Below are 13,284 nucleotides of genomic sequence, written 5' to 3' on the forward strand. Positions count from 1 at the left end.
GAAAGTCTATCAGGTAGAAAATGGACCGACCCCTCAGCCTCAGTCCACATGAGGGTTCCACAGAATTCATTCACTAATGCTGTTGGGCAGGGCAGAGCCAGATTCTGAGACCACATCTTAACCTATACATGTATTTAATTTTCTATGAACCAGACTAAATCTCTTTTGGTAAACAGAGATTTTGTTTCCTGAAGAGAAAGCTTAAGAGATTTCATCAGTCTTAACTATTGTGAAAGGATAGGCTGCAAACTAAATTCTCACACGTACTGTCATCCCTTCCTCCTGAGAAAATGGAGGCCCTCTAAGAAAGGGAATGCTGAGTGTGCAGAGCCTGCCTTTCCCTTCTGACCCGTCCAGCTGAGCTCAGCCCAAGTGTCAGTTCCCTCTGCTCTATCCTGTGTCTTTCACCTATTGACAGCATGCCACTCATGTCCACTGGGCTCTAAATGGCCCCACCCGGGGTCACCCAGAGCCCTGGACACATGGGTTGAGTGTTATCAGCTTGGTCAGGTTCCAGATGAGCAAGATGAGGACAGCTGCTTGCTCAAAGATACCAGGTAAGCAAACAAAAGGCCTGGGATTTGAACCCAGAGATTCTCATGCTTGGGCAAGTGCAGTCTTTACTAGAAATGATCCAGACCTGGGTTTTACCCCCTCTTCCAGTCCAAATTCTTCCATGATACAATCAGTTCTCCAGGCACCTGTGAGAAGGCTGCTAGCATGCAGCCTGCCCTGGACTTCATGGCAAAAACCTCTGCCTGCTGGGCATCTATTTTCTCATATTCCCCCACACACATGGTACCTTGTCTTGTGGGCGGGGGGAGGGGGGGCTTATTACACAGGCTCTCTCACCTGACTGTCCTAAGGACACTGGAAATGGCCCAGCAAGGTACAAGTAGGCAGTGTGATCCCTCCCCCACCCCAGTCATCACCAGACCACAAGACAGATCTTGCAGGAGGGTATTTCCCAGGACCCAGCCCCAGGTGCCACAGCAGAGGGGATCTCCCCCGCATTCTGCCCTCTCTAGACTTCGAACCACAGAATCTGCTGCCGCTGCTTCCCAGGAGACAGGCCCCTTCTCCTCGCCTGGGCACAGAGGTAGCTGGCTGCAGAGGACATCATCTTTCCACCTCCAAACATGCAGAGAAACTGCTCCAGGGCAGTAGATGAAACACCCTCCACTCCCAGGCCCCTGGCCAACTTGAATGCCAGAGCAAGGGGAATTCCAGCCGCAGCCAGGCCTCTGGGGCTGGGCTTTGTCAGGCAAAGCACCTGATGCTTCGGTCAGGGGGCAGCCTAGGAGGGTGGCCTCTATGCGGGGAGTTAGACAGGGAAAATGCAGCACCGAGAACCCATACAAGCCCCCTCTTTCGTGCAGGGCTCCAGGACTCAAGGAGATCAAAGTCCTACCCAATAGGCCTGCCACACGGCTACCCAAGCCCCTCTGGAGGTGGCAGCATGGCCCCCAGGCAGCTGTCATCAGACAGCAACCATGGGATGGCATTTATCACTTGCAGCAGAAAGCCTGCGGCCTTTGTGCAGAGTGTGGTGGGAAGGATATGGGGCAAGGTCAAGTACCAACAACACTCTCCCTAGGCAGGACAGTTGATTCCTCCGAGTAGCAATGCCTTCAGCAACAAAATAAGTCTATATGGCTTGAGGCCAACCCAGGCAAAAAGTTAGAGACCCCATCTAAACACAAAAACTGAGTGTAGTGGCACATCCTTTTCATCATGCAGAATTACAGTACAGGGCAGAACCAGGGCAAAAAAGACCCAGGGCAATCATAAGGGTTTTTGTTCAAATCCCAGCACTACAAAAAGACTGACAGACAGAGGAGGGGAGGGGAGGGGAGGGGAGGGGGAGGGGCAGAGCAGGGCAAGGCAGGAAGGTCAAGAATGACTGAGCGTGTGTCCCTCGGCTAAAAGACTACAAGATGAATCAGTTCTCCTGCTAGGGGAGCAGACTGACCTGCAGACAGAACCAGGACCAAGTAGAGAATGCAGTATGCAGGGACTCAGGAGATGCAGGCCACCCCTCTGAGCACTGGCACGTAGCCTTGATTGAGTCCTATCATCCCTTGGGAGTCGGATCTCTGCTCTGGGGCTTTAATATCAGCAGGGCCCTGGCCAACTCTGTGAAATGTAATCTCAAGCATGTTTGTGGGAGGACGGTTCTGAGCGGCGAGTTCAGCCAGGTGGCCAGAGTTTGATGCTCATTTGCAAACCCCAATGAAAAAGTCTGGTCATGTGGGAAGACTCACCAAGATGGGTCCTGAACCCAAACCACACCTTCCTCCTCCCCCTCCTCTCACCAGGAGAGCCATGGGGAGAAGGGAACAGACAAGCTGGTGCAGAGGAGGTAGCTGCATGAGTACCCCCCATGCCCCTAGAAACACAGCCTGGGCAGCACCTGCCCTCTCCAATGGCAGAGAAGGTGGCTCAAGGCCATGCTGAGCAGACGGCAGTGCGGGTGCCCATGCTCTGGCCCAGCAGAAAAACACAGGACGTCTAGATGACGTCACAGCAGGCATCCCGCCCAGGACCGGGTACCTTTCAGGTCCTCCTTCAGTCAAGATGGCAACAATGGAAAATTCCACTCCTACATAGAAAGGCCCTAATCCCCTGCCAAGGAAAGCGAGGTACTATGGGGGCTGTTCGGCCCTCAGCCCTCAGTCCTGTATGGATAAAAGAATCAACTCAGGAACATTGAAAGTACCAGTGCTGGCCCTCCCTGTTCTGAGCTTGTGATGTAATAATGGTCTTAGATAACCCTGGGTGACAGAATTATTGTTAAACCTCTCCAGGTAATGTTAACGTGTAGCCAGGATTAAGATCCACTTATCTATCTTCCAGAAAGCCAGTTCTCCCCCAGAAACTCTTTAGGGATAGAAAGGAAAGAAGAGAGGGGCAGGCAGGCCTCGAAGGGCAGCCTGGCTCCCGCTACAGGAAAGCCCTGCAAACCACTAGCTTTCTGAGACAGAATATAGGGCCTCTGCCCAGCCCTGGCTGAGGGGCACCAAGTTTTCCCCCACTAAAAGCTGTACAATTGTGTTTAGCTATTTGATCACTCTGAGCATGTAAACAGAATGTGATATTGCACAAACCTGAGGTGGCAAGCACCCAACATAATTTACTTTCAGACAACAAGATTACAAATGTACACACACACACACACACACACACACACACACACACACACACACAATGCTGAGAACCCTCTCAACAATCTCGTGAATGAAAAATAGAACCTGAATAAATGGAGATGCTTCTAGCAAGCTGCCAGGTTTAGTTCCTGTTTCTCCCCAGAAGGTCACTGGGAATAATTATATTTTCTTGTGAATCTGTCTTTTGTAAGGATGAAGCAAAACATCTCAGTCTCCTCAGTTAAGAGACTCCATTTGGTCCTGCAGAAGACGCAGAATTGAATCACTCAAAAAAAAAAAAAAAACCCACAGGAAAGGGAGAGGCAGGGAGAAAAGGCCGTTAAAAATTTCTAAGTTTCCCTGCAGTGTTAACAAGACTAAACAAAATTTATGCTTTGAGATAAAACAGAACCTAGTGCCTCTATCTTCCCACACTCGAACAGATCAAGAGGCTAGTGTATGGAAAGCAGGCAGGCTCTAGGGCCAGACAGACCCAGAAAGTGCTACTCTCCCCTCTGCCTTCCAGCTGTGCAACCTTGGACCAGATACCTGGCCTCTCTGAGTCTCAGCGTCTCCCACTGTTACTTCAGCTAGCGTGGAGAATTCGAGTGCATGCAAAGCCGGGTGCTGCTAGGCAGTTTGGAACAGCCTGCACACACTGGGCTGCACCCTTGGGAACCACACCACACCAGTGGGGGGGAGGGGGGCGGACACAGTGTGTTTCTTTGTGTACAAGCGGAGGAGTCAGGAGTTAGCCTGCCACTGGCTGCCTTCTGGGGTCAAATGGGCTGTTTACTGAATTGATTTGCTTTTGCCCTCCTGAGAGGGTACCGTGGAAAAAGTCCTTTCCTCCCGAGGCTAGAAGATGCCTCTGAGGTATTCTGGTTTCCATGTTCCCTCCTGGAGGCTCTGGACAAACCGCCCCCATCCCCCATGCAAAAGGCAGACAGACAGAGGGGCTTCCCCAGCAGCCCCATGGCAGGCAGAGGGAGAAGGGTTAAAGAAGCGGGGTGCCTGTCACACTTCTCTGTAACCCCTGACGTGATGTGAAAGTCTACGCGGTAGACCCTTTGAAATGCAAAATCTTCCAGAGCCCTTCAAACGTGTTTTTATTTTCTCATTCAGAGGCTGCTTTCAGATCCACCCATCAGTATTTCCCCTCTTAGTCAACCTGCATTTACCAACACCCCTCCCCCCTCCAAAAAAAGCCAAGGACATATCAATTTTTCAGAAAAGCTCAAGCATCTCCATTCCCTTCTGGAGGTGGGGGGGGGGGGGAGAGAAGAAAGCCCATAACATATTCTTGCTCTCAGCTCTCAGCCACACCCCCTTACCCCCCTCCAACCAGGCAGCCAAGCCCCATCCCCACCCCCACCCCAAAGAACCCTCACATCCCAAGCCACCACAGCAACCATGGCTTAGAACTTCAGAGAACTTTCTTAGACAAGACTCCAGGCCCCTGATGACCCAGGTTCCTTAAAGTGAAGACAGACATCACCAAAACCACAACCCAAACCGCACAAAGCCCAAACCCTGACCCCAAAACCAGATACACAAGAGATCTGGATTAAGCATCAAAGAAGTTACCTTAAAACAATGTTGTTATGCAGGGAAAATTAACTTTACCATCAGAAGAACCCTAGGAAATGGTAAACTGCCTTTGAACATACTTTTCAGTAGTATGGTCATTAACCAACAGAAATTTTCTAAGCAAGTCTCAGAGCACATCAGCATATCTAAGCCTCTAGGTCTGTTTCCAAAACTCATATCCCAGCATCCCAGCATGCAAATTAACTGCTGTTAAAGGGTCCGCCATTCTAGTGCTGTCCACAACCTGGAAAGTGACAAGGGTGTCACTGTGGTAGAGAAAGAAGCTTCTCAATGTCACGAGGGAAGCAGGAAAGAAATAGAGATGAATCAGAGGAGGGGAATCAATGGTTTTTGAAAAAGTGTATTTATTAAGCAACTGTAAGCAGCTCCTCTCCACCAGGCCCTGCCTTGGGGTGGAGGCCAGGGCAGCAGCTGGACAAGGCGAGGAGGAGTGAGCCCACAGAGCCAAGCTGCACTGAGCCCAGCCGGACCCAGCCATGTGCTCTACACTGGCAACAAACCTGTTCTTTCAAGAGAGGAGGAGTCTGACAGAAAGGACAGCTGGGGCAAAGCAGAAGCTCAGCGGCCAAAAGCTCAGGAACAGTGGAGACTGGGGTTCTCCTCATAACTTAAAACCAAAGCAAACCACCTTTGAGGTTTGCTCATCTATTAAAGTTCTCCCTCCCACCACCCTGCACCCCCCAAGTTGCTGAATCAATTAGAAAGTCCCCTACATCTGGTTTCCATCTAAAACTGAAGCTTGTATTATCGGCATATTCCATAACAAATTATGCCTGCAGGTTTATTACACATCACAAGGGGGGCATGCTGGTGGTAATGATGGGGGCTGTGCTGACCTGAGTATTTGCTTATTTCAGTCTTTTTTTTTTTCCTACTGGAAAGAACAAGAAAGTTTCCATTCAGTGCTTGATTTAACTCCAGAAAGTCAATGCCAGGATAAAACTTCACCTGAACAATGGGAAGGTGAGCCCACCGGGCAGTGTGCAAGGATGAAGTGGGGGGGGGGGGGGAGAGGTGACAAGAACATGCTTTTTTTTTTTTAAGAGCTCTGCAGCGCTCCCTGCTGCCAGCTCCCGTATTTAGGCAAGGCTCACCCTCTCCAGCCGCCTGAAAGGGAGGAGAGCAGGCTGGCCTTTCCTGTGCTTCCTTCATGGGTCAGGCGCCTGCTCACCAGACCCACTTAAAGGACATCCAGCCCACTAGGCTTCCACAGCACGATGGAGAGGGGAAGTCCAGAGGATAGTTGGGGTAGCCAAGAGAAAGACCAAGAGCCCAGGAAATAATACCAGGATTCCCTGTACACCAACAGCTAAGTGCAGTCACATGAAGACAACAAAAATCTTAGAACTCTTCCAAAGGAGTTTCAAAACTTCTAAAAGGATACAATGAACCAACTACCCTAGTGTGAACACAGAAAGGATAGAGTGATTCGAAACAAGATTAATCAGAACAGTGAAAGGTCCTACTACATCTGCCAGGGCTGGAACGTGTTGGTCCACTTCTGCAAGCTTTTATGTAATACCTCATCCTGATGTTAAAACGGTCACACATCGAAATCACATACCTTGGGGTGTGTGGGGGAGACAGGAAGTCGTGGGGCAAAAATTGTTTGGCCTGATCTTAAAATTACCTTGCTCTCTGAATGAATAGTTGAGAGAAAAACACAGGTGTTCCCCTACGTGGTCTAGCCTGGAACAGGAACCTGAAAGCAAGACCCACCATTCCCTCACCATGCCCCAGCACAGGTGACAGTCCACAGAGCCTGTGCCAGCCCAGGTAGGCACAGCCACCCATCCAGAACGCCGGACCCATCTTTCTCCCAATAACAGGGTCCTATCACCCATAGCTGGGGGCCCTTTCTACCTATCCAGTACACAGCTGAGGAGGAAAAGAGAAACTTCCAGACCTGCAATTCAGTCCCCAAACCGTAACTGAGATCAATTTCTGTTTAAGTGGATCAATTAAAATGAAACTAAAACCTGGCCCCAGGGCAGGCAGAGTAAGTTTCATGGGTGGGCTGCCTCCAGTCCTCTCCCAAGCCCTCGAACCAGGTGGCCTCTTCTAAATCTGGCGCCCAGGATCTGGAGCGAGGAAGGATCCCCCCTGCAGCCGGTGGGGGCTGCTGGGAGCGCATATGCTCGCATGTCATTTGGAAGTCTGCTAATATCTTGAAGCGGCACAAGCCGCTTCGCCTGGCTTCCCGGGCCAATAAACAATGCCATTCCAACTCGCGTAGCATAGTCAACAGAAAACAGTCCCTTTCCCCCCTCCACCATCCAACAACTCAACAAACATTCGTTCCCGTGGAACCAACCGTCAGCCTGGCTCCCTTTGCAACCAGCCCGTGCAAGGGCGGGCGAGCGTAGGGGCCGGGACCCGAATGCCACCGGCCACAGGGGGCCCCTTGGCCCAACACCTCCGAGTCCGGATTGCACCATGCGAAGACTCGGAGTGTGGCCTATAGGAGGCAGAATCCCATTCATCAAAGGCTGCGAAGAGCCTTTCTTTGTTCGCCGCGGTACTAAGTACAGTACGTGTTAATGAACCCCGGCGGTCAGAGGGAGGGCGTCTGGCACCGGGGGTCGGGTGGCGAGGGGCCCCGGCGTGCCAGCCCGCGCCGCGCGCCGCGGCTCCGGCGCCCACCCGCACCTCGAGCATTGTTTCCCAAGTCCGAGAGGGGAAGAGGCGAATGCGGGGCGGGGGGGGGGGGGGGGGGGGGCATGGGAACGCAAACCACACTCTCCCTGGATTCGGGGTGTCCTCGCCCCGCTCGCCCCCGCCCTACCGAGAGACACCCCCCTCCACCCGCGAGCGGGAATCCGACCCCCAGGGGGTTGCAAGTCCAAGACCGGTAAAAAAAAAAAAAAAAAAAAAAAAAAACGCGAGCGGGCCGGGGTGCCAGTGCCGGACGGCCCTCCTGGCCGCCTCGCCATGTGCAGGAGCCGCGCCGGCGCGGCGGCCCCCCTCCCGCAGGCCCGGCCCGCGGCCGCCCCCTCCCGGGCCCGGGCGCCCCTCACCCCCTCCCGCGCCCGTGGGGGTCGCCGCGGCGCGCCCGCATCCCGGGGGTAGTGGGTTCAAACTTCCTCGAACAAAAGAGTTGTCTGCAAACGGTGCGGAACTTAGGGGCTCGCGGGGCCGGCCGGCTCCCGGGGCTCGGCGCCTCCGCCGCTGCCACGAACAGCTCAAGTTGGGACGCTGCGCGGGGACTCCGGGACGCAGCGGTCTCCGGTCGGCCTGGCCCGGGGGGGGGGGGGGGCGCAGACTCCCCGCAGCGGAGGGCGGGAGGGTCCCCCGCCCCGGCGCGCACTGACAAGTCTCACGCCGGCTTCGGGCGACTCCGGCCGGCCGAAAGCACCCGACCCCACGCGAACGCGAAACGAGGAGGGGGAAGAAGGGGGGAACCAGCGATCGGGGTGGGAGGCGAGCCCGGCTCCCCGCAGCTGGCGCCCGGCGCCCTCGCGGAGACCTCGGCGGGGCCCCGGGTCGCTTACTGTGCGCGGCGGGGCGCTCCGGGCGCGGGCCCCGCGCCGTCACCGCCGGCGCTCGCCGAGTCGTCCGCCGCGCGCGCGCTCTCCGGCCGGCGCCGAGCGCTTTGTACCGAGCGGCTCGGGCGAGGAGGAAATCGACTTGTCACTTCCTGAACTGTTCGCAACTCGTCCCTTTAACCGGCCCCGCCGGGCCGCCCGCGTCCGCCGCCGCCGCGGGGCCGCCCGACCGCGACTGCGTGAAGTCAGCCGGCTGCGCGGCGTCGGGGCCCGGGCGCTCGGCGGCGGCGTGCAGGAGCCGCGCGGCGGCGGCGGCAGCGGCGGCGGACGCGGCGGCGGCGGCGGCGGCCGAGGGAGCGGAGCGCGCAGCCGCCGAGGGGCGGGGAGGGGGCGCGGCGCGCCGCCGGCGGGGCCCAGGGCGTCCTGCGGCCGAGCCGCGCTCCGCTCCGAGCTCGCGCCGGCAGGGCCCCTGCACGCGGGAAGGGGCCCCGGGCCTGAGCCGCCGCGGCTGCAGGCTCCCACCCCCGCCCCGCTCCCCGCCCCGACCCCCAGGCCAAGACCCTCCGGGCCGCCCCCGCCCCCCGCCCGGGCCGCGTGGGTGCACAGCCCCGCTTCCGGGTTTCCGGGCGGAGGTTTCGCCGAAACCCGCGTTCCCGGCGTGCGGGGCGCCGCGGCGAGGACCTGGCGGCGGCCGCGGGGTCACTCGGGGAGAAGGGGGCGCCAGTTTCCTAACGCGGGGCGACCTCGGAATAAAGGAATGTGCGCCGCCGACGCCACGTCCAGACCCGCGGACCCGGCGGAGGGCGGCTCGCGTTGCTAAGCAGGGGCCGAGCGCGCTTCCCGCGGTGGCCGAGGAAGTTGACCCAAGTTCAGGAATGCGGCCCGGTGGAGGCGCGGGCGCAGCGGCGGGCGGCTCACCTGGGGGAGGGGACCGCCTTCCCCGCGGCCCCCCCCCTTTCCCCCCCCCCCCCGCTGATGCACCCGGCTTTATTGATCTTCTATCCAAAGGAGACTTTTTTTGTTTTCAAAGGTTTTAAAAAAGAACGCTCCATGCCTGTTTTGTGTTCTGCTTTGCCTAAAAAACAAAACACCTCATTACTTGACATGGATTGTGTCTGCGCCATTTGAATGGTCCCATTCATAAATCAGGAAACTTTTTTCTGTTGCTTCTAGGAACATTTAATTGGTTTTAATCCAATGTTTCAATCCCTGTATCAAACATCAATGAACAATTAACTTGTTCAGTTTGTGTGTGCTTGGGAAACTATTATATTTCATGGCTAGTGCTGAAATATTTCAGTTTGTCATCACACTAGACCCATTCTTTTCAGAAAAGCACGGCTAACATCTCATTTCACACTAACTCCTGCTCACTCTAGAGATTGCTGCTGCAAGATCAGGATTGGACATCCATCAGTAGAAACACCTTGAGTCTATTGATTAAAAAAAAAGAATGATGTAGATATAATCAGTTCATTCTGAGGAAGCCAAAATGGGCTAATATCCAGAATACTAAGATATTGATATCCTTCCATTCATATACATCACATTTAACAAACACATTAAGGAAGCCAGTGTGTTCGGGCATGCCTATAATCCCAGCTGTCTTGAGGCTGAGGCAGGAGGATCATGAGGCCAGCTGGGCTGCATATGGAGACCCTATTTCATACATGCACACTATTAGGGGCCAATTTTAGAAGAAAGAACAAAAGGGGAAGGCGCAGCGCAGGGGGAAACCTGAGAAAGCCATTACATTTAACAAAAAAGTCCCAGCATTTCCCTAAAGCCATCATATCACAGCATCTATAACCTCAGCCTCTTGAGAGCTTCAAGGATATAGTTTAATTTACTAACTTTTTATTAGGAGGCCTAGAGTGACTCCTGCTGGCAAACACTCAGTTTATTTCTGCAATTACTAGTTCATCGGGTCACCTTACAGGTCAACTTAAAAAACAAGATGCAGGGGTCCTAAGCCTGGAAACAATTACTGCAACCATTATTCTTGTTGCTTCCAGGACGATTTTAGTCTCACCAAATTCCAAAGATGGGGGTTATGGGCAGCTCCTTAGCTCTAACACCTCCTTTCCAATCCAAAGCAGCCTGTTTTTCTGGTTTTGAGGCTTTCTTGACAGTGTCTAGAACTAAAATTCCTACTTAAGGAGCTGTGCTAGCCACTGAATAGATCCTCATTTTCTACTTTTGAACCTTGGAAGGCTAAAAATCCATACCGTAAGGCCTGGGCCACCAAGTCTTCCACACTGGAGGCCCTTCCTACATGATGCAAGACTGGCTTTTTATTTTAAAAAAAAAAACTCCCCAAAAGGTGGTTTTATTAAAGTTTTGCTCAATTTAGAAAAGTAGATATAAACCCAGTCAACACTCTGAATTCAAACTAGGTAAAAGCAACAACTGGGGGAAGGGGAGGGAAACTAAACTGTCCACCTTTGTTCAATCCTAAGCAATCAACCAAATCAGAACCAGATTTAGAGCACAACCAGACACCTAAACTCAAATTCCTAGGCCAATTTAGGAATAAATCAACAAATCTAGAAATGATCACTTGTAACTTTTTCATTATCTTTGACAAACACTAACCTGATTAGGCCATGGGACACCCCAGAAATATAAGGATTACTTACATACTCTTACTGCAAGACCAACATGAGGCCTAGGAGAAAGCATAGCAATACGGGCTCTCTTGGCTTCCCCCCCACCCCCACCCCAACGACTGCTTGTGTGCATGGTATGCCTCGTGGATCCATTCAACACTGCCTGGGAGGTTTAAACTGAGTATCCACTGTTAGACCTCCCTATGCCAAGCATGAATCTCTTAAACAACAGGAGACAATAAGGGTGTGTTTTTTTTAAGAAAGGGTGTAACCAACTATAACTTGTATCAACAAGCTAATAAAAGTATTCACCTAAGCACATTTATGCAGAGAAGGGTAAAGGTTGAGTTTTGATATGTACCAAGGAGTGTCTGAGACAGTGCCTATTTTTTTATGCCTTTGGAGACAGATTAAATGTGAATAACAAAGAGCTACTCTGGAAGTTTGAGCAAAGCCAGTAAATGTAGTTCACTTTCTTCCATCCAATGCTCTCTGTACCTATGGCTGTTAAGAGTGCACCACTTACGAATTATAAACTGGGTTGAGAGAATGACGTGCTACTTTTTTCAGGCCAACAAAGTGAACTAAACAAATGTCAAATGTGTTAATACACTGGGCCCAACAGCAGTATGCAGATGCATGTGTATTAACCCCTTTATTCAGCTTCTAAAAGCCATTGCCTCTTTGTCACAACTGTGGTATTAAAAAGCCAGTCATTCACATTTCACACTGTTCTCTCTACATCTGAAAAGACCTTTTTTTCCAGCAAAACCTTTTAAAATTGCTCATAATAGAGTATGAGAAGACAGACATCACCAAATCCACCTGAAGTGTTTCAAAGAGATTGGCTACAGAAAGCAAGTAGGCAGAATATACTTCTTTGGAAAAATATGGAAGGCTTCTGGCTAGAGCTAGACACCAAAAAGCTGAAGCTAACATGGGGGCAATTTTCATATGCAGGAAAAGTAAGTTCTGTAATGTTTCCCACATTTATGTCAAATGACAACTAACATGCTTAGAAACACTAATTCTGTTTTTTCCTGTCTATTCTTTTTATCCACTGATGAAAATTAGTTGTAGCTTTGGCAAGAATTATGAATATATAAGGACACATAGATGGCATTTTAATCTTTTTAAAGAAGTACTTGGTTCTTGAAGAAAAATTACTTTTGATCAGAGAATCAGACAATTTTTTCCACTGAAAAATAACCACAGCAAGTAGTGAATTTAATGATACCAATCTCACTCCCTTAACATAAAAGTTGGAAGCAGCTTGAGAGGAATGACTATTGAAATCAGCTCATGTAACTGAATGTCTAGCACCACTGAGGTAGGAAAGCATGCCAGCTGGGATGGCATTGTGCATCAGAGTGTGGGTTGTAAGCTTGCGTCCTGAGCAAAAACCCTGGCTTCCAAGTTGGCAGGTGCCGAGAACAGCAAATGTCACACTTGCAAGTCAGTGGGTAGAAGAGCTCTGGGCAAAGTGAGCTAAAAAGGACAGTGTGACAGTAAAAACTTCTTTCAGTTGGGTATCACCTTGTTTGTTGTTTTTTTTTTCAGAGTTAGTAGCAGCTACTCTTGTTGCACAAAATACATGAAAATCTTGAAAGATTTAGGCACGGTCAAAAGAATAACGCGTAATAAAGTCTTTTCACTATCTACATTCAGTTAATAACATTTGAAGACTCATCAAACCGATTTTATTACTCTAACACTGAGGTTCAAAAGCATCAGCCTGATGTGCTATCTCTAGGGAAGTGAACTCCATTATCACAAACACAGTAGTCACCTATAACACAGTTTGGAGTTAAAGACTCCTCCACAAAAACCACAGCTAAAACGAAGTGCCAACATTTTCACATTGCTGTATGTTTAATTAAATCTAGAAAAGATTCCAGTTGTACACCCAGACTAAATTAAATGTGTCTGTTGTCATCTTCAAATGAAAGCCATTTCAACTGCTTTTTAAGTGAGTTATGCTTTAGAAGAATTCACATATTACTTAATTTCAAGCACAGACTTTAATTTTCTGTTGAGTTTCTGCCATATAAGTCATTACCTCAAGAAAAAAAAAGCTATTTTTAATTCATCTCCAATGCTATGCTTACAACTATTCTATCCTACCTATTCCACTAAAACTGAAAATTTCACTTTCATTAGGTAAGAAGAAAACTAGGTATGGTTTGTGACTTCACAGAACTTAAATGCTCAATCTGAAGACTGAATCTTTTGGATTTAAAATAACAGCAGGAAGCTGAGCACTGGTGGCTCAAGCTCACACCTTGAATCCTAGCTCCTCACACACTGTAATCCTAGACTGAGACCTGAGGACAGAGGTTGGAAGCCAGTCTGAGTAATAAGGTCCATGAGATTCTTATTTCCAATCAACCATCAAAAAGCTGGAAGTGGAGCTGTGGCTCAAGTGATAAAGTG

General features: G+C 51.1%; 1 protein-coding gene across 2 annotated transcripts in view; it reads right to left on the minus strand.

Annotated features, from left to right (window-relative positions):
• Positions 1–8,321, minus strand: part of Fam53b (family with sequence similarity 53 member B) — a 106,800-nt gene extending 98,479 nt beyond the window's left edge. The window contains exon 1 of one of the 2 annotated variants that reach the window (XM_042701370.1): positions 8,249–8,321. The gene's annotated coding sequence lies outside the window, so the exon portion shown is untranslated. The remainder of the gene's footprint in view (positions 1–8,248) is intronic. The other variant, XM_042701371.1, reaches the window with a different exon arrangement.
• Between the last annotated feature and the right edge of the window lie 4,963 nt (positions 8,322–13,284).

The sequence above is a fragment of the Dipodomys spectabilis genome, unplaced genomic scaffold (genome assembly GCF_019054845.1).
Source record: "Dipodomys spectabilis isolate Male_0828 unplaced genomic scaffold, ASM1905484v1 ptg000289l, whole genome shotgun sequence".
Taxonomy (NCBI): domain Eukaryota; kingdom Metazoa; phylum Chordata; class Mammalia; order Rodentia; family Heteromyidae; genus Dipodomys; species Dipodomys spectabilis.